Below are 21,545 nucleotides of genomic sequence, written 5' to 3'. Positions count from 1 at the left end.
AGCTTAGGGAATTTAAAATCAAAAAGACACAGCCACCCCAAAGTTTGGAACGGCTCTGTTTACAAGAACCTCGTTTACAGTACAAGTTCAACATCGCAGAAAGTGAAAAATGGATAAAGAAGTTGTGGTATTTACTTACAAAGCAATATCACTCAGCAATGAAATCTGTGTCATCAGGCCCTTAGCAGCAAAATGAGTGGATTCAGGTATGATGATTCTAACTGAAATAAGTCACACAGAAAAAGAAACATCATAAGATATCAGTAATACACGGAATGTAAACTTGGCTACACAGGAACTGCATTCCAAAACAGAACAGGGTCTCAAATTTAGAAAACCAACTTATACTTGCTTAAGGGTAAAGGTGAGTTGGGGTGCTGCATAAAACCAGAGATTGAAATGAGCACAGATAAAGTTCCTTAAGCCAAATATGGAATAGACAAGAGCTACTCCTTGCTCAACGAAATGGACTCAACACCGCATATTAAACGCCTAAGAATGTACCTGACTAGTAAGTATCTTAAAACCTATGGATTGCTATGTCTCCGAAAGAGAATCAAGCATGTGTACAGGGGCATAAACGCAGCAGTGATAGGATTGGAGAGGTTCGGTGAGCAAATGAAGACCCTTTGAAGTCATATTGCATGGTACCCATTCCACGGGTTTCAACTACCCAGGTTTTTGGTATTCTTCCTTCAGCTAAAACATGCATGTGGAACCCAGAGTATGATCAACCATGTGATCGGGAGACGTGTTCAAATATGTCTCAGTTTTCGTACCCTGGTACTCGGGTGCAACATTCCAGACGCTTTACTAACACTCTCCCCACTTGGAGAGTCAGTCCCTTTAACCTCCTGTTTGGCCCAGTTTGCAATTTCTGCGGAAGATGAACAGGAATAGTGAGAACCAATGAGAGACTAGCTGGAGGTGTCTGGACGGGCAAATTTAACTCTCATTTCCCACCAGGAAGAGGAATTAACCAAAGGCTCAGCGTGCCGTGCCGGAACCAGATTAGGGCCTGAAGCCATCCTGCGGTGTTGCGGCCAGCTCACAAGAAAGCGAGTTGAAGAAAGGAGCTCAGGGGCACTGTAATTCACAAACCTGCAGAGTTATAAATGACAGCTATCGTCCAAAAATAGACTGAAGTAAGGCTGCCAAGAGGACTTGAAAGCGGGGCAGAATTGCAGGAAACCGATTTCAGGAGGTAGACTGGAATTGCATTGAAAGCATAGGAAAAGAGGCAGAACGTCCACAATGATGCACTTGGCCAAAAAGGGCGTATGCGTTTTTTCCTGAATATATTCAGGAAAAAACGCATACGCACTTTTTGGCCAACCAAGCAAGCTTGCAAAGGAAACCTGCACTACAATGAAGTCTCACTTCCCCCTGGTCAAAAGGGCCATCTGAATAAAGTGTAAAATCCAGAAAGGCAGGACAGGCCATGGAGAACTGGGAGCCTTGTTATGCTGATGGGCGGGATGTAAATTGCCAACAACCACTTGGGAGAAGTGTATGGTGTTTCCTGAAACATCTAAAAAACAAAGCAACAGAGCCTAGGGCACTTCCACTTATGGTCCTATAGCTTAGGGAAATTAAAATCAAAAAGACACAGCCACCCCAAAGTTTGGAACGGCTCTGTTTACAAGAACCTCGTTTACAGTAGAAGTTCAATATCACAGAAAGTGAAAAATGGATAAAGAACTTGAGGTACTTACGTACAATGCAGTATCACTCAGCAAAGAAATCTATGTCATCAGGCCCTTAGCAGCATAATGAGTGGATTCAGGTACGATGATTCTAACTGAAATAAGTCACACAGAAAAAGAAACATCATAAGATATCACTAATACACGGAATGTAAACTTGGCTACAGAGGAACTGCATTCCAAAACAGAACAGGGTCTCAAATTTAGAAAACCAACTTATGCTTGCTTAAGGGGAAAGGTGAGTTGGGGTGCTGCATAAAACCAGAGATTGAAATGAGCACAGATAAAGTTCCTTAAGCCAAATATGGAATAGACAAGAGCTAATCCTTGCTCAACGAAATGGACTCAACACCCCATATTAAACGCCTAAGAATGTACCTGACTAGTAAGTATCTTAAAACCTATGGATTGCTATGTCTCCAAAAGAGAATCAAGCGTGTGTACAGGGGCATAAACGCAGCAGTGATAGGATTGGAGAGGTTCGGTGAGCAAATGAAGACCCTTTGAAGTCATATTGCATGGTACCCATTACACGGGTCTCAACTCTCCAGGTTTAAGGTATTCTTCCTTCAGCTAAAACATGCATGTGGAACCCAGAGTATGATCAACCATGTGAACGGGAGATGTGTTCAAATATGTCTCAGTTTTCCTCCCCTGGTACTCGGGTGCAACATTCCAGACGCTTTACTAACACTCTCCCGACTTGGAGAGTCAGTGCCTTTAACCTCCTGTTTGGCCCAGTTTGCAATTTCTGCGGAAGATGAACAGGAATAGCGAGAACCAATGAGAGGCTAGCTGGAGGTGTCTGAACGGGCAAATTTAACTCTCATTTCCCACCAGGAAGAGGAATTAACCAAAGGCTCAGCATGCCGGGCCGGAACCAGATTAGGGCCTGAAGCCATCCTGCGGTGTTGCGGCCAGGTCACAAGAAAGCGAGTTGAAGAAAGGAGCTCAGGGGCACTGTAATTCACAAACCTGCAGAGTTATAAATGACAGCTATCGTCCAAAAATAGACTGAAGTAAGGCTGCCAAGAGGACTTGAAAGCGGGGCAGAATTGCAGGAAACCGATTTCAGGAGGTAGACTGGAATTGCATTGAAAGCATAGGAAAAGAGGCAGAACGTCCACAATGATGCACTTGGCCAAAAAGGGCGTATGCGTTTTTTCCTGAATATATTCAGGAAAAAACGCATACGCCCTTTTTGGCCAACCAAGCAAGCTTGCAAAGGAAATCTGCACTACAATGAAGTCTCACTTCCCCCGGTCAAAAGGGCCATCTGAAAAAAGTGTAAAATCCAGAAAGGCAACAGGCCATTGAGAACTGGGAGCCTTGTTATGCTGATGGGTGGGATGTAAATTGCCAACAGACACTTGGGAGAAGTGTATGGTGTTTCCTGAAACATCTAAAAAACAAAGCAACAGAGCCTAGGGCACTTCCACTTATGGTCCTATAGCTTAGGGAAATTAAAATCAAAAAGACACAGCCACCCCAAAGTTTGGAACGGCTCTGTTTACGAGAACCTCGTTTACAGTACAAGTTCAACATCGCAGAAAGTGAAAAATGGATAAAGAAGTTGTGGTATTCACTTACAAAGCAATATCACTCAGCAATGAAATCTATGTCATCAGGCCCTTAGCAGCACAATGAGTGGATTCAGGTATGATGATTCTAACTGAAATAAGTCACACAGAAAAAGAAACATCATAAGATATCAGTAATACACGGAATGTAAACTTGGCTACACAGGAACTGAATTACAGAACAGAACAGGGTCTCAAATTTAGAAAACCAACTTATGCTTGCTTAAGGGTAAAGGTGAGTTGGGGTGCTGCATAAAACCAGAGATTGAAATGAGCAGAGATAAAGTTCCTTAAGCCAAATATGGAATAGACAAGAGCTACTCGTTGCTCAACGAAATGGACTCAACACCGCATATTAAACGTCTAAGAATGTACCTGACTAGTAAGTATCTTAAAACCTATGGATTGCTATGTCTCCGAAAGAGAATCAAGCATGTGTACAGGGGCATAAACGCAGCAGTGATAGGATTGGAGAGGTTCGTGAGCAAATGAAGACCCTTTGAAGTCATATTGCATGGTACCCATTCCACGGGTTTCAACTACCCAGGTTTAAGGTATTCTTCCTTCAGCTAAAACATGCATGTGGAACCCAAGTATGATCAACCATGTGAACAGGAGACGTGTTCAAATATGTCTCAGTTTTCCTCCCCTGGTACTCGGGTGCAACATTCCAGATGCTTTCCTAACACTCTCCCCACTTGGAGAGTCAGCGCCTTTAACCTCCTGTTTGGCCCAGTTTGCAATTTCTGCGGAAGATGAACAGGAATAGCGAGAACCAATGAGAGGCTAGCTGGAGGTGTCTGGACGGGCAAATTTAACTCTCATTTCCCACCAGGAAGAGGAAATAACCAAAGGCTCAGCGTGCCATGCCGGAACCAGATTAGGGCCTGAAGCCATCCTGCGGTGTTGCGGCCAGCTCAAAAGAAAGCGAGTTGAAGAAAGGAGCTCAGGGACACTGTAATTCACAAACCTGCAGAGTTATAAATGACAGCTATCGTCCAAAAATAGACTGAAGTAAGGCTGCCAAGAGGACTTGAAAGCGGGGCAGAATTGCAGGAAACCGATTTCAGGAGGTAGACTGGAATTGCATTGAAAGCATAGGAAAAGAGGCAGAACGTCCACAATGATGCACTTGGCCAAAAAGGGCGTATGCGTTTTTTCCTGAATATATTCAGGAAAAAACGCATACGCCCTTTTTGGCCAACCAAGCAAGCTTGCAAAGGAAATCTGCACTACAATGAAGTCTCACTTCCCCCCGGTCAAAAGGGCCATCTGAAAAAAGTGTAAAATCCAGAAAGGCAGGACAGGCCATGGACAACTGGGAGCCTTGTTATGCTGATGGGCGGGATGTAAATTGCCAACAGACACTGGGGAGAAGTGCACGGTGTTTCCTTAAACATCTAAAAAACAAAGCAACAGAGCCTAGGGCACTGCCACTTATGGTCCTATAGCTTAGGGAAATTAAAATCAAAAAGACACAGCCACCCCAAAGTTTGGAACGGCTCTGTTTACAAGAACCTCATTTACAGTACAAGTTCAACATCGCAGAAAGTGAAAAATGGATAAAGAAGTTGTGGTAATCACTTACAAAGCAATATAACTCAGCAATGAAATCTATGTCATCAGGCCCTTAGCAGCACAATGAGTGGATTCAGGTATGATGATTCTAACTGAAATAAGTCACACAGAAAAAGAAACATCATAAGATATCAGTAATACACGGAATGGAAACTTGGCTACACAGGAACTGAATTACAGAACAGAACAGGGTCTCAATTTTAGAAAACCAACTTATGCTTGCTTAAGGGTAAAGGTGAGTTGGGGTGCTGCATAAAACCAGAGATTGAAATGAGCACAGATAAAGTTCCTTAAGCCAAATATGGAATAGACAAGAGCTACTCCTTGCTCAACGAAATGGACTCAACACCGCATATTAAACGCCTAAGAATGTACCTGACTAGTAAGTATCTTAAAACCTATGGATTGCTATGTCTCCAAAAGAGAATCAAGCATGTGTACAGGGGCATAAACGCAGCAGTGATAGGATTGGAGAGGTTCGGTGCGCAAATGAAGACCCTTTGAAGTCATATTGCATGGTACCCATTCCACGGGTTTCAACTACCCAGGTTTAAGGTATTCTTCCTTCAGCTAAAACATGCATGTGGAACCCAAGTATGATCAACCATGTGAACGGGAGACGTGTTCAAATATGTCTCAGTTTTCCTCCCCTGGTACTCGCGTGCAACATTCCAGACGCTTTACTAACACTCTCCCCACTTGGAGAGTCAGCGCCTTTAACCTCCTGTTTGGCCCAGTTTGCAATTTCTGCGGAAGATGAACAAGAATAGCGAGAACCAATGAGAGACTACCTGGAGGTGTCTGGACGGGCAAATTTAACTCTCATTTCCCACCAGGAAGAGGAAATAACCAAAGGCTCAGCGTGCCGTGCCGGAACCAGATTAGGGCCTGAAGCCATCCTGCGGTGTTGCGGCCAGTTCACAAGAAAGCGAGTTGAAGAAAGGAGCTCAGGGGCACTGTAATTCACAAACCTGCAGAGTTATAAATGACAGCTATCGTCCAAAAATAGACTGAAGTAAGGCTGCCAAGAGGACTTGAAAGCGGGGCAGAATTGCAGGAAACCGATTTCAGGAGGTAGACTGGAATTGCATTGAAAGCATAGGAAAAGAGGCAGAACGTCCACAATGATGCACTTGGCCAAAAAGGGCGTATGCGTTTTTTCCTGAATATATTCAGGAAAAAACGCATACGCCCTTTTTGGCCAACCAAGCAAGCTTGCAAAGGAAATCTGCACTACAATGAAGTCTCACTTCCCCCCGGTCAAAAGGGCCATCTGAAAAAAGTGTAAAATCCAGAAAGGCAGGACAGGCCATGGAGAACTGGGAGCCTTGTTATGCTGATGGGTGGGATGTAAATTGCCAACAGACACTTGGGAGAAGTGTATGGTGTTTCCTGAAACATCTAAAAAACAAAGCAACAGAGCCTAGGGCACTTCCACTTAAGGTCCTATAGCTTAGGGAAATTAAAATCAAAAAGACACAGCCACAACAAAGTTTCGAACGGCTCTGTTTACAAGAACCTCGTTTACAGTACAAGTTCAACATCGCAGAAAGTGAAAAATGGATAAAGAAGTTGTGGTATTCACTTACAAAGCAATATCACTCAGCAATGAAATCTATGTCATCAGGCCCTTAGCAGCACAATGAGTGGATTCAGGTATGATGATTCTAACTGAAATAAGTCACACAGAAAAAGAAACATCATAAGATATCAGTAATACACGGAATGTAAACTTGGCTACACAGGAACTGAATTACAGAACAGAACAGGGTCTCAAATTTAGAAAACCAACTTATGCTTGCTTAAGGGGAAAGGTGAGTTGGGGTGCTGCATAAAACCAGAGATTGAAATGAGCACAGATAAAGTTCCTTAAGCCAAATATGGAATAGACAAGAGCTACTCCTTGCTCAACGAAATGGACTCAACACCGCATATTAAACGCCTAAGAATGTACCTGACTAGTAAATATCTTAAAACCTATGGATTGCTATGTCTCCGAAAGAGAATCAAGCGTGTGTACAGGGGCATAAACGCAGCAGTGATAGGATTGGAGAGGTTCGGTGAGCAAATGAAGACCCTTTGAAGTCATATTGCATGGTACCCATTACACGGGTCTCAACTCTCCAGGTTTAAGGTATTCTTCCTTCAGCTAAAACATGCATGTGGAACCCAAGTATGATCAACCATGTGAACGGGAGACGTGTTCAAATATGTCTCAGTTTTCCTCCCCTGGTACTCGGGTGCAACATTCCAGATGCTTTACTAACACTCTCCCCACTTGGAGAGTCAGCGCCTTTAACCTCCTGTTTGGCCCAGTTTGCAATTTCTGCGGAAGATGAACAGGAATAGCGAGAACCAATGAGAGGCTAGCTGGAGGTGTCTGGACGGGCAAATTTAACTCTCATTTCCCACCAGGAAGAGGAAATAACCAAAGGCTCAGCGTGCCGTGCCGGAACCAGATTAGGGCTTGAAGCCATCCTGCGGTGTTGCGGCCAGCTCAAAAGAAAGCGAGTTGAAGAAAGGAGCTCAGGGACACTGTAATTCACAAACCTGCAGAGTTATAAATGACAGCTATCGTCCAAAAATAGACTGAAGTAAGGCTGCCAAGAGGACTTGAAAGCGGGGCAGAATTGCAGGAAACCGATTTCAGGAGGTAGACTGGAATTGCATTGAAAGCATAGGAAAAGAGGCAGAACGTCCACAATGATGCACTTGGTCAAAAAGGGCGTATGCGTTTTTTCCTGAATATATTCAGGAAAAAACGCATACGCCCTTTTTGGCCAACCAAGCAAGCTTGCAAAGGAAATCTGCACTACAATGAAGTCTCACTTCCCCCCGGTCAAAAGGGCCATCTGAAAAAAGTGTAAAATCCAGAAAGGCAGGACAGGCCATGGAGAACTGGGAGCCTTGTTATGCTGATGGGCGGGATGTAAATTGCCAACAGAAACTGGGGAGAAGTGTATGGTGTTTCCTTAAACATCTAAAAAACAAAGCAACAGAGCCTAGGGCACTGCCACTTATGGTCCTATAGCTTAGGGAAATTAAAATCAAAAAGACACAGCCACCTCAAAGTTTGGAACGGCTCTGTTTACAAGAACCTCGTTTACAGTACAAGTTCAACATTGCAGAAAGTGAAAAATGGATAAAGAAGTTGTGGTAATCACTTACAAAGCAATATCACTCAGCAATGAAATCTATGTCATCAGGCCCTTAGCAGCACAATGAGTGGATTGAGGTATGATGATTCTAACTGAAATAAGTCACACAGAAAAAGAAACATCATAAGATATCAGTAATACACGGAATGGAAACTTGGCTACACAGGAACTGAATTACAGAACAGAACAGGGTCTCAATTTTAGAAAACCAACTTATGCTTGCTTAAGGGTAAAGGTGAGTTGGGGTGCTGCATAAAACCAGAGATTGAAATGAGCACAGATAAAGTTCCTTAAGCCAAATATGGAATAGACAAGAGCTACTCCTTGCTCAACGAAATGGACTGAACACCGCATATTAAACGCCTAAGAATGTACCTGACTAGTAAGTATCTTAAAACCTATGGATTGCTATGTCTCCAAAAGAGAATCAAGCGTGTGTACAGGGGCATAAACGCAGCAGTGATAGGATTGGAGAGGTTCGGTGAGCAAATGAAGACCCTTTGAAGTCATATTGCATGGTACCCATTCCACGGGTTTCACCTACCCAGGTTTAAGGTATTCTTCCTTCAGCTAAAACATGCATGTGGAACCTAGAGTATGATCAACCATGTGATCGGGAGACGTGTTCAAATATGTCTCAGTTTTCGTACCCTGGTACTCGGGTGCAACATTCCAGACGCTTTACTAACACTCTCCCGACTTGGAGAGTCAGTCCCTTTAACCTCCTGTTTGGCCCAGTTTGCAATTTCTGCGGAAGATGAACAGGAATAGCGAGAACCAATGAGAGACTAGCTGGAGGTGTCTGAACGGGCAAATTTAACTCTCATTTCCCACCAGGAAGAGGAATTAACCAAAGGCTCAGCGTGTCGTGCCGGAACCAGATTAGGGACTGAAGCCATCCTGCGGTGTTGCGGCCAGCTCACAAGAAAGCGAGTTGAAGAAAGGAGCTCAGGGGCACTGTAATTCACAAACCTGCAGAGTTATAAATGACAGCTATCGTCCAAAAATAGACTGAAGTAAGGCTGCCAAGAGGACTTGAAAGCGGGGCAGAATTGCAGGAAACCGATTTCAGGAGGTAGACTGGAATTGCATTGAAAGCATAGGAAAAGAGGCAGAACGTCCACAATGATGCACTTGGCCAAAAAGGGCGTATGCGTTTTTTCCTGAATATATTCAGGAAAAAACGCATACGCCCTTTTTGGCCAACCAAGCAAGCTTGCAAAGGAAATCTGCACTACAATGAAGTCTCACTTCCCCCCGGTCAAAAAGGCAATCTGAAAAAAGTGTAAAATCCAGAAAGGCAGGACAGGCCATGGAGAACTGGGAGCCTTGTTATGCTGATGGGCGGGATGTAAATTGCCAACAGACACTCGGGAGAAGTGTATGGTGTTTCCTGAAACATCTAAAAAACAAAGCAACAGAACCTAGGGCACTTCCACTTATGGTCCTATAGCTTAGGGAATTTAAAATCAAAAAGACACAGCCACCCCAAAGTTTGGAACGGCTCAGTTTACAAGAACCTCGTTTACAGTACAAGTTCAACATCGCAGAAAGTGAAAAATGGATAAAGAAGTTGTGGTATTTACTTACAAAGCAATATCACTCAGCAATGAAATCTGTGTCATCAGGCCCTTAGCAGCACAATGAGTGGATTCAGGTATGATGATTCTAACTGAAATAAGTCACACAGAAAAAGAAACATCATAAGGTATCAGTAATACATGGAATGTAAACTTGGCTACACAGGAACTGAATTACAGAACAGAACAGGGTCTCAAATTTAGAAAACCAACTTATGCTTGCTTAAGGGTAAAGGTGAGTTGGGGTGCTGCATAAAACCAGAGATTGAAATGAGCACAGATAAAGTTCCTTAAGTCAAATATGGAATAGACAAGAGCTACTCCTTGCTCAACGAAATGGACTCAACACCGCATATTAAACGCCTAAGAATGTACCTGACTAGTAAGTATCTTAAAACCTATGGATTGCTGTGTCTCCGAAAGAGAATCAAGCATGTGTACAGGGGCATAAACGCAGCAGTGATAGGATTGGAGAGGTTCGGTGAGCAAATGAAGACCCTTTGAAGTCATATTGCATGGTACCCATTCCACGGGTTTCAACTACCTAGGTTTACGGTATTCTTCCTTCAGCTAAAACATGCATGTGGAACCCAAGTATGATCAACCATGTGAACGGGAGACGTGTTCAAATATGTCTCAGTTTTCCTCCCCTGGTACTCGGGTGCAACATTCCAGACGTTTTACTAACACTCTCCCCACTTGGAGAGTCAGCGCCTTTAACCTCCTGTTTGGCCCAGTTTGCAATTTCTGCGGAAGATGAACAGGAATAGCGAGAACCAATGAGAGGCTAGCTGGAGGTGTCTGGACGGGCAAATTTAACTCTCATTTCCCACCAGGAAGAGGAAATAACCAAAGGCTCAGCGTGCCGTACCGGAACCAGATTAGGGCCTGAAGCCATCCTGCGGTGTTGCGGCCAGCTCAAAAGAAAGCGAGTTGAAGAAAGGAGCTCAGGGGCACTGTAATTCACAAACCTGCAGAGTTATAAATGACAGCTATCATCCAAAAATAGACTGAAGTAAGGCTGCCAAGAGGACTTGAAAGCGGGGCAGAATTGCAGGAAACCGATTTCAGGAGGTAGAGTGGAATTGCATTGAAAGCATAGGAAAAGAGGCAGAACGTCCACAATGATGCACTTGGCCAAAAAGGGCGTATGCGTTTTTTCCTGAATATATTCAGGAAAAAACGCATACGCCCTTTTTGGCCAACCAAGCAAGCTTGCAAAGGAAATCTGCACTACAATGAAGTCTCACTTCCCCCCGGTCAAAAGGGCCATCTGAAAAAAGGGTAAAATCCAGAAAGGCAGGACAGGCCATGGAGAACTGGGAGCCTTGTTATGCTGATGGGCGGGATGTAAATTGCCAACAGACACTCGGGAGAAGTGTATGGTGTTCCCTGAAACATCTAAAAAACAAAGCAACAGAGCCTAGGGCACTGCCACTTATGGTCCTATAGCTTAGGGAAATTAAAATCAAAAAGACACAGCCACCCCAAAGTTTGGGACGCCTCTGTTTACAAGAACCTCGTTTACAGTACAAGTTCAACATCGCAGAAAGTGAAAAATGGATAAAGAAGTTGTGGTATTTACTTACAAAGCAATATCACTCAGCAATGAAATCTATGTCATCAGGCCCTTAGCAGCACAATGAGTGGATTCAGGTATGATGATTCTAACTGAAATAAGTCACACAGAAAAAGAAACATCATAAGATATCAGTAATACACGGAATGTAAACTTGGCTACACAGGAACTGAATTACAGAACAGAACAGGGTCTCAAATTTAGAAAACCAACTTATGCTTGCTTAAGGGTAAAGGTGAGTTGGGGTGCTGCATAAAACCAGAGATTGAAATGAGCACAGATAAAGTTCCTTAAGCCAAATATGGAATAGACAAGAGCTACTCCTTGCTCAACGAAATGGACTCAACACCCCATATTAAACGCCTAAGAATGTACCTGACTAGTAAGTATCTTAAAACCTATGGATTGCTATGTCTCCGAAAGAGAATCAAGCGTGTGTACAGGGGCATAAACGCAGCAGTGATAGGATTGGAGAGGTTCGGTGAGCAAATGAAGACCCTTTGAAGTCATATTGCATGGTACCCATTCCACGGGTTTCAAATACACATGTTTAAGGTATTCTTCCTTCAGCTAAAACATGCATGTGGAACCCAAGTATGATCAACCATGTGAACGGGAGACGTGTTCAAATATGTCTCAGTTTTCCTCCCCTGGTACTCGGGTGCAACATTCCAGACGCTTTACTAACACTCTCCCCACTTGGAGAGTCAGCGCCTTTAACCTCCTGTTTGGCCCAGTTTGCAATTTCTGCGGAAGATGAACAGGAATAGCGAGAACCAATGAGAGGCTAGCTGGAGGTGTCTGGACGGGTAAATTTAACTCTCATTTCCCACCAGGAAGAGGAAATAACCAAAGGCTCAGCGTGCCGTACCGGAACCAGATTAGGGCCTGAAGCCTTCCTGCGGTGTTGCGGCCAGCTCAAAAGAAAGCGAGTTGAAGAAAGGAGCTCAGGGGCACTGTAATTCACAAACCTGCAGAGTTATAAATGACAGCTATCGTCCAAAAATAGACTGAAGTAAGGCTGCCAAGAGGACTTGAAAGCAGGGCAGAATTGCAGGAAACCGATTTCAGGAGGTACAGTGGAATTGCATTGAAAGCATAGGAAAAGAGGCAGAACGTACACAATGATGCACTTGGCCAAAAAGGGCGTATGCGTTTTTTCTGAATATATTCAGGAAAAAACGCATACGCCCTTTTTGGCCAACCAAGCAAGCTTGCAAAGGAAATCTGCACTACAATGAAGTCTCACTTCCCCCCGGTCAAAAGGGCCATCTGAAAAAAGTGTAAAATCCAGAAAGGCAGGACAGGCCATGGAGAACTGGGAGCCTTGTTATGCTGATGGGCGGGATGTAAATTGCCAACAGAAACTGGGGAGAAGTGTATGGTGTTTCCTTAAACATCTAAAAAACAAAGCAACAGAGCCTAGGGCACTGCCACTTATGGTCCTATAGCTTAGGGAAATTAAAATCAAAAAGACACAGCCACCTCAAAGTTTGGAACGGCTCTGTTTACAAGAACCTCGTTTACAGTACAAGTTCAACATTGCAGAAAGTGAAAAATGGATAAAGAAGTTGTGGTAATCACTTACAAAGCAATATCACTCAGCAATGAAATCTATGTCATCAGGCCCTTAGCAGCACAATGAGTGGATTGAGGTATGATGATTCTAACTGAAATAAGTCACACAGAAAAAGAAACATCATAAGATATCAGTAATACACGGAATGGAAACTTGGCTACACAGGAACTGAATTACAGAACAGAACAGGGTCTCAATTTTAGAAAACCAACTTATGCTTGCTTAAGGGTAAAGGTGAGTTGGGGTGCTGCATAAAACCAGAGATTGAAATGAGCACAGATAAAGTTCCTTAAGCCAAATATGGAATAGACAAGAGCTACTCCTTGCTCAACGAAATGGACTCAACACCGCATATTAAACGCCTAAGAATGTACCTGACTAGTAAGTATCTTAAAACCTATGGATTGCTATGTCTCCAAAAGAGAATCAAGCGTGTGTACAGGGGCATAAACGCAGCAGTGATAGGATTGGAGAGGTTCGGTGAGCAAATGAAGACCCTTTGAAGTCATATTGCATGGTACCCATTCCACGGGTTTCACCTACCCAGGTTTAAGGTATTCTTCCTTCAGCTAAAACATGCATGTGGAACCTAGAGTATGATCAACCATGTGATCGGGAGACGTGTTCAAATATGTCTCAGTTTTCGTACCCTGGTACTCGGGTGCAACATTCCAGACGCTTTACTAACACTCTCCCGACTTGGAGAGTCAGTCCCTTTAACCTCCTGTTTGGCCCAGTTTGCAATTTCTGCGGAAGATGAACAGGAATAGCGAGAACCAATGAGAGACTAGCTGGAGGTGTCTGAACGGGCAAATTTAACTCTCATTTCCCACCAGGAAGAGGAATTAACCAAAGGCTCAGCGTGTCGTGCCGGAACCAGATTAGGGCCTGAAGCCATCCTGCGGTGTTGCGGCCAGCTCACAAGAAAGCGAGTTGAAGAAAGGAGCTCAGGGGCACTGTAATTCACAAACCTGCAGAGTTATAAATGACAGCTATCGTCCAAAAATAGACTGAAGTAAGGCTGCCAAGAGGACTTGAAAGCGGGGCAGAATTGCAGGAAACCGATTTCAGGAGGTAGACTGGAATTGCATTGAAAGCATAGGAAAAGAGGCAGAACGTCCACAATGATGCACTTGGCCAAAAAGGGCGTATGCGTTTTTTCCTGAATATATTCAGGAAAAAACGCATACGCCCTTTTTGGCCAACCAAGCAAGCTTGCAAAGGAAATCTGCACTACAATGAAGTCTCACTTCCCCCCAGTCAAAAAGGCAATCTGAAAAAAGTGTAAAATCCAGAAAGGCAGGACAGGCCATGGAGAACTGGGAGCCTTGTTATGCTGATGGGCGGGATGTAAATTGCCAACAGACACTCGGGAGAAGTGTATGGTGTTTCCTGAAACATCTAAAAAACAAAGCAACAGAACCTAGGGCACTTCCACTTATGGTCCTATAGCTTAGGGAATTTAAAATCAAAAAGACACAGCCACCCCAAAGTTTGGAACGGCTCAGTTTACAAGAACCTCGTTTACAGTACAAGTTCAACATCGCAGAAAGTGAAAAATGGATAAAGAAGTTGTGGTATTTACTTACAAAGCAATATCACTCAGCAATGAAATCTGTGTCATCAGGCCCTTAGCAGCACAATGAGTGGATTCAGGTATGATGATTCTAACTGAAATAAGTCACACAGAAAAAGAAACATCATAAGGTATCAGTAATACATGGAATATAAACTTGGCTACACAGGAACTGAATTACAGAACAGAACAGGGTCTCAAATTTAGAAAACCAACTTATGCTTGCTTAAGGGTAAAGGTGAGTTGGGGTGCTGCATAAAACCAGAGATTGAAATGAGCACAGATAAAGTTCCTTAAGTCAAATATGGAATAGACAAGAGCTACTCCTTGCTCAACGAAATGGACTCAACACCGCATATTAAACGCCTAAGAATGTACCTGACTAGTAAGTATCTTAAAACCTATGGATTGCTGTGTCTCCGAAAGAGAATCAAGCATGTGTACAGGGGCATAAACGCAGCAGTGATAGGATTGGAGAGGTTCGGTGAGCAAATGAAGACCCTTTGAAGTCATATTGCATGGTACCCATTCCACGGGTTTCAACTACCTAGGTTTACGGTATTCTTCCTTCAGCTAAAACATGCATGTGGAACCCAAGTATGATCAACCATGTGAACGGGAGACGTGTTCAAATATGTCTCAGTTTTCCTCCCCGGGTACTCGGGTGTAACATTCCAGACGCTTTACTAACATTCTCCCCACTTGGAGAGTCAGCGCCTTTAACCTCCTGTTTGGCCCAGTTTGCAATTTCTGCGGAAGATGAACAGGAATAGCGAGAACCAATGAGAGCCTAGCTGGAGGTGTCTGGACGGGCAAATTTAACTCTCATTTCCCACCAGGAAGAGGAAATTACCAAAGGCTCAGCGTGCCGTGCCGGAACCAGATTAGGGCCTGAAGCCATCCTGCGGTGTTGCGGCCAGCTCAAAAGAAAGCGAGTTGAAGAAAGGAACTCAGGGTCTCTGTAATTCACAAACCTGCAGAGTTATAAATGACAGCTATCGTCCAAAAATAGACTGAAGTAAGGCTGCCAAGAGGACTTGAAAGCGGGGCAGAATTGCAGGAAACCGATTTCAGGAGGTAGACTGGAATTGCATTGAAAGCATAGGAAAAGAGGCAGAACGTCCACAATGATGCACTTGGCCAAAAAGGGCGTATGTGTTTTTTCCTGAATATATTCAGGAAAAAACGCATACGCCCTTTTTGGCCAACCAAGCAAGCTTGCAAAGGAAATCTGCACTACAATGAAGTCTCACTTCCCCCCGGTCAAAAGGGCCATCTGAAAAAAGTGTAAAATACAGAAAGGCAGGACAGGCCATGGAGAACTGGGAGCCTTGTTATGCTGATGGGCGGGATGTAAATTGCCAACAGAAACTGGGGAGAAGTGTATGGTGTTTCCTGAAACATCTAAAAAACAAAGCAACAGAACCTAGGGCACTTCCACTTATGGTCCTATAGCTTAGGGAATTTAAAATCAAAAAGACACAGCCACCCCAAAGTTTGGAATGGCTCTGTTTACAAGAACCTCGTTTACAGTACAAGTTCAACATCGCAGAAAGTGAAAAATGGATAAAGAAGTTGTGGTATTTACTTACAAAGCAATATCACTCAGCAATGAAATCTGTGTCATCAGGCCCTTAGCAGCACAATGAGTGGATTCAGGTATGATGATTCTAACTGAAATAAGTCACACAGAAAAAGAAACATCATAAGGTATCAGTAATACATGGAATGTAAACTTGGCTACACAGGAACTGAATTACAGAACAGAACAGGGTCTCAAATTTAGAAAACCAACTTATGCTTGCTTAAGGGTAAAGGTGAGTTGGGGTGCTGCATAAAACCAGAGATTGAAATGAGCACAGATAAAGTTCCTTAAGTCAAATATGGAATAGACAAGAGCTACTCCTTGCTCAACGAAATGGACTCAACACCGCATATTAAACGCCTAAGAATGTACCTGACTAGTAAGTATCTTAAAACCTATGGATTGCTGTGTCTCCGAAAGAGAATCAAGCATGTGTACAGGGGCATAAACGCAGCAGTGATAGGATTGGAGAGGTTCGGTGAGCAAATGAAGACCCTTTGAAGTCATATTGCATGGTACCCATTCCACGGGTTTCAACTACCTAGGTTTACGGTATTCTTCCTTCAGCTAAAACATGCATGTGGAACCCAAGTATGATCAACCATGTGAACGGGAGACGTGTTCAAATATGTCTCAGTTTTCCTCCCCGGGTACTCGGGTGTAACATTCCAGACGCTTTACTAACATTCTCCCCACTTGGAGAGTCAGCGCCTTTAACCTCCTGTTTGGCCCAGTTTGCAATTTCTGCGGAAGATGAACAGGAATAGCGAGAACCAATGAGAGCCTAGCTGGAGGTGTCTGGACGGGCAAATTTAACTCTCATTTCCCACCAGGAAGAGGAAATTACCAAAGGCTCAGCGTGCCGTGCCGGAACCAGATTAGGGCCTGAAGCCATCCTGCGGTGTTGCGGCCAGCTCAAAAGAAAGCGAGTTGAAGAAAGGAACTCAGGGTCTCTGTAATTCACAAACCTGCAGAGTTATAAATGACAGCTATCGTCCAAAAATAGACTGAAGTAAGGCTGCCAAGAGGACTTGAAAGCGGGGCAGAATTGCAGGAAACCGATTTCAGGAGGTAGACTGGAATTGCATTGAAAGCATAGGAAAAGAGGCAGAACGTCCACTATGATGCACTTGGCCAAAAAGGGCGTATGTGTTTTTTCCTGAATATATTCAGGAAAAAACGCGTACGCCCTTTTTGGCCAACCAAGCAAGCTTGCAAAGGAAATCTGCACTACAATGAAGTCTCACTTCCCCCCGGTCAAAAGGGCCATCTGAAAAAAGTGTAAAATACAGAAAGGCAGGACAGGCCATGGAGAACTGGGAGCCTTGTTATGCTGATGGGCGGGATGTAAATTGCCAACAGAAAATGGGGAGAAGTGTATGGTGTTTCCTGAAACATCTAAAAAACAAAGCAACAGAACCTAGGGCACTTCCACTTATGGTCCTATAGCTTAGGGAATTTAAAATCAAAAAGACACAGCCACCCCAAAGTTTGGAATGGCTCTGTTTACAAGAACCTCGTTTACAGTACAAGTTCAACATCGCAGAAAGTGAAAAATGGATAAAGAAGTTGTGGTATTTACTTACAAAGCAATATCACTCAGCAATGAAATCTGTGTCATCAGGCCCTTAGCAGCACAATGAGTGGATTCAGGTATGATGATTCTAACTGAAATAAGTCACACAGAAAAAGAAACATCATAAGATATCAGTAATACATGGAATGTAAACTTGGCTACACAGGAACTGAATTACAGAACAGAACAGGGTCTCAAATTTAGAAAACCAACTTATGCTTGCTTAAGGGGAAAGGTGAGTTGGGGTGCTGCATAAAACCAGAGATTGAAATGAGCACAGATAAAGTTCCTTAAGTCAAATATGGAATAGACAAGAGCTACTCCTTGCTCAACGAAATGGACTCAACACCGCATATTAAACGCCTAAGAATGTACCTGACTAGTAAGTATCTTAAAACCTATGGATTGCTATGTCTCCGAAAGAGAATCAAGCATGTGTACAGGGGCATAAACGCAGCAGTGATAGGATTGGAGAGGTTCGGTGAGCAAATGAAGACCCTTTGAAGTCATATTGCATGGTACCCATTCCAAGGGTTTCAACTACCCAGGTTTAAGGTATTCTTCCTTCAGCTAAAACATGCATGTGGAACCTAGAGTATGATCAACCATGTGATCGGGAGACGTGTTCAAATATGTCTCAGTTTTCCTCCCCTGGTACTCGGGTGCAACATTCCAGACGCTTTACTAACACTCTCCCCACTTGGAGAGTCAGCGCCTTTAACCTCCTGTTTGGCCCAGTTTGCAATTTCTGCGGAAGATGAACAGGAATAGCGAGAACCAATGAGAGGCTAGCTGGAGGTGTCTGGACGGGCAAATTTAACTCTCATTTCCCACCAGGAAGAGGAAATAACCAAAGGCTCAGCGTGCCGTACCGGAACCAGATTAGGGCCTGAAGCCTTCCTACGGTGTTGCGGCCAGCTCAAAAGAAAGCGAGTTGAAGAAAGGAGCTCAGGGACACTGTAATTCACAAACCTGCAGAGTTATAAATGACAGCTATCGTCCAAAAATAGACTGAAGTAAGGCTGCCAAGAGGACTTGAAAGCAGGGCAGAATTGCAGGAAACCGATTTCAGGAGGTAGAGTGGAATTGCATTGAAAGCATAGGAAAAGAGGCAGAACGTACACAATGATGCACTTGGCCAAAAAGGGCGTATGCGTTTTTTCTGAATATATTCAGGAAAAAACGCATACGCCCTTTTTGGCCAACCAAGCAAGCTTGCAAAGGAAATCTGCACTACAATGAAGTCTCACTTCCCCCCGGTCAAAAGGGCCATCTGAAAAAAGTGTAAAATCCAGAAAGGCAGGACAGGCCATGGAGAACTGGGAGCCTTGTTATGCTGATGGGCGGGATGTAAATTGCCAACAGAAACTGGGGAGAAGTGTATGGTGTTTCCTTAAACATCTAAAAAACAAAGCAACAGAGCCTAGGGCACTGCCACTTATGGTCCTATAGCTTAGGGAAATTAAAATCAAAAAGACACAGCCACCTCAAAGTTTGGAACGGCTCTGTTTACAAGAACCTCGTTTACAGTACAAGTTCAACATTGCAGAAAGTGAAAAATGGATAAAGAAGTTGTGGTAATCACTTACAAAGCAATATCACTCAGCAATGAAATCTATGTCATCAGGCCCTTAGCAGCACAATGAGTGGATTGAGGTATGATGATTCTAACTGAAATAAGTCACACAGAAAAAGAAACATCATAAGATATCAGTAATACACGGAATGGAAACTTGGCTACACAGGAACTGAATTACAGAACAGAACAGGGTCTCAATTTTAGAAAACCAACTTATGCTTGCTTAAGGGTAAAGGTGAGTTGGGGTGCTGCATAAAACCAGAGATTGAAATGAGCACAGATAAAGTTCCTTAAGCCAAATATGGAATAGACAAGAGCTACTCCTTGCTCAACGAAATGGACTCAACACCGCATATTAAACGCCTAAGAATGTACCTGACTAGTAAGTATCTTAAAACCTATGGATTGCTATGTCTCCAAAAGAGAATCAAGCGTGTGTACAGGGGCATAAACGCAGCAGTGATAGGATTGGAGAGGTTCGGTGAGCAAATGAAGACCCTTTGAAGTCATATTGCATGGTACCCATTCCACGGGTTTCACCTACCCAGGTTTAAGGTATTCTTCCTTCAGCTAAAACATGCATGTGGAACCTAGAGTATGATCAACCATGTGATCGGGAGACGTGTTCAAATATGTCTCAGTTTTCGTACCCTGGTACTCGGGTGCAACATTCCAGACGCTTTACTAACACTCTCCCGACTTGGAGAGTCAGTCCCTTTAACCTCCTGTTTGGCCCAGTTTGCAATTTCTGCGGAAGATGAACAGGAATAGCGAGAACCAATGAGAGACTAGCTGGAGGTGTCTGAACGGGCAAATTTAACTCTCATTTCCCACCAGGAAGAGGAATTAACCAAAGGCTCAGCGTGTCGTGCCGGAACCAGATTAGGGCCTGAAGCCATCCTGCGGTGTTGCGGCCAGCTCACAAGAAAGCGAGTTGAAGAAAGGAGCTCAGGGGCACTGTAATTCACAAACCTGCAGAGTTATAAATGACAGCTATCGTCCAAAAATAGACTGAAGTAAGGCTGCCAAGAGGACTTGAAAGCGGGGCAGAATTGCAGGAAACCGATTTCAGGAGGTAGACTGGAATTGCATTGAAAGCATAGGAAAAGAGGCAGAACGTCCACAATGATGCACTTGGCCAAAAAGGGCGTATGCGTTTTTTCCTGAATATATTCAGGAAAAAACGCATACGCCCTTTTTGGCCAACCAAGCAAGCTTGCAAAGGAAATCTGCACTACAATGAAGTCTCACTTCCCCCCAGTCAAAAAGGCAATCTGAAAAAAGTGTAAAATCCAGAAAGGCAGGACAGGCCATGGAGAACTGGGAGCCTTGTTATGCTGATGGGCGGGATGTAAATTGCCAACAGACACTCGGGAGAAGTGTATGGTGTTTCCTGAAACATCTAAAAAACAAAGCAACAGAACCTAGGGCACTTCCACTTATGGTCCTATAGCTTAGGGAATTTAAAATCAAAAAGACACAGCCACCCCAAAGTTTGGAACGGCTCAGTTTACAAGAACCTCGTTTACAGTACAAGTTCAACATCGCAGAAAGTGAAAAATGGATAAAGAAGTTGTGGTATTTACTTACAAAGCAATATCACTCAGCAATGAAATCTGTGTCATCAGGCCCTTAGCAGCACAATGAGTGGATTCAGGTATGATGATTCTAACTGAAATAAGTCACACAGAAAAAGAAACATCATAAGGTATCAGTAATATATGGAATGTAAACTTGGCTACACAGGAACTGAATTACAGAACAGAACAGGGTCTCAAATTTAGAAAACCAACTTATGCTTGCTTAAGGGTAAAGGTGAGTTGGGGTGCTGCATAAAACCAGAGATTGAAATGAGCACAGATAAAGTTCCTTAAGTCAAATATGGAATAGACAAGAGCTACTCCTTGCTCAACGAAATGGACTCAACACCGCATATTAAACGCCTAAGAATGTACCTGACTAGTAAGTATCTTAAAACCTATGGATTGCTGTGTCTCCGAAAGAGAATCAAGCATGTGTACAGGGGCATAAACGCAGCAGTGATAGGATTGGAGAGGTTCGGTGAGCAAATGAAGACCCTTTGAAGTCATATTGCATGGTACCCATTCCACGGGTTTCAACTACCTAGGTTTACGGTATTCTTCCTTCAGCTAAAACATGCATGTGGAACCCAAGTATGATCAACCATGTGAACGGGAGACGTGTTCAAATATGTCTCAGTTTTCCTCCCCGGGTACTCGGGTGTAACATTCCAGACGCTTTACTAACATTCTCCCCACTTGGAGAGTCAGCGCCTTTAACCTCCTGTTTGGCCCAGTTTGCAATTTCTGCGGAAGATGAACAGGAATAGCGAGAACCAATGAGAGCCTAGCTGGAGGTGTCTGGACGGGCAAATTTAACTCTCATTTCCCACCAGGAAGAGGAAATTACCAAAGGCTCAGCGTGCCGTGCCGGAACCAGATTAGGGCC

At 43.7% G+C, this 21,545-nt stretch overlaps 1 long non-coding RNA gene across 22 annotated transcripts in view; it reads right to left on the bottom strand.

The window, feature by feature from the left end:
• Positions 1-21,545, bottom strand: part of LOC307181360 — a 968,012-nt gene that overhangs the window by 759,640 nt on the left and 186,827 nt on the right. For 2 of the 22 annotated variants that reach the window (XR_013826572.1, XR_013826583.1), the window contains exon 3: positions 136-221. The exons of 19 other annotated variants lie outside the window; for them this stretch is intronic. This is a non-coding gene — a long non-coding RNA (uncharacterized lncRNA). Of the gene's footprint in view, positions 1-135; positions 222-4,870; positions 4,944-21,545 lie in introns of those variants that run through there. One more of the 22 variants, XR_013826586.1, reaches the window with a different exon arrangement.

The sequence above is a fragment of the Stenella coeruleoalba genome (genome assembly GCF_951394435.1).
Source record: "Stenella coeruleoalba genome assembly, contig: scaffold_118, whole genome shotgun sequence".
NCBI lineage: Eukaryota > Metazoa > Chordata > Mammalia > Artiodactyla > Delphinidae > Stenella > Stenella coeruleoalba.
This window is presented reverse-complemented; position numbering and strand designations above follow the sequence as displayed.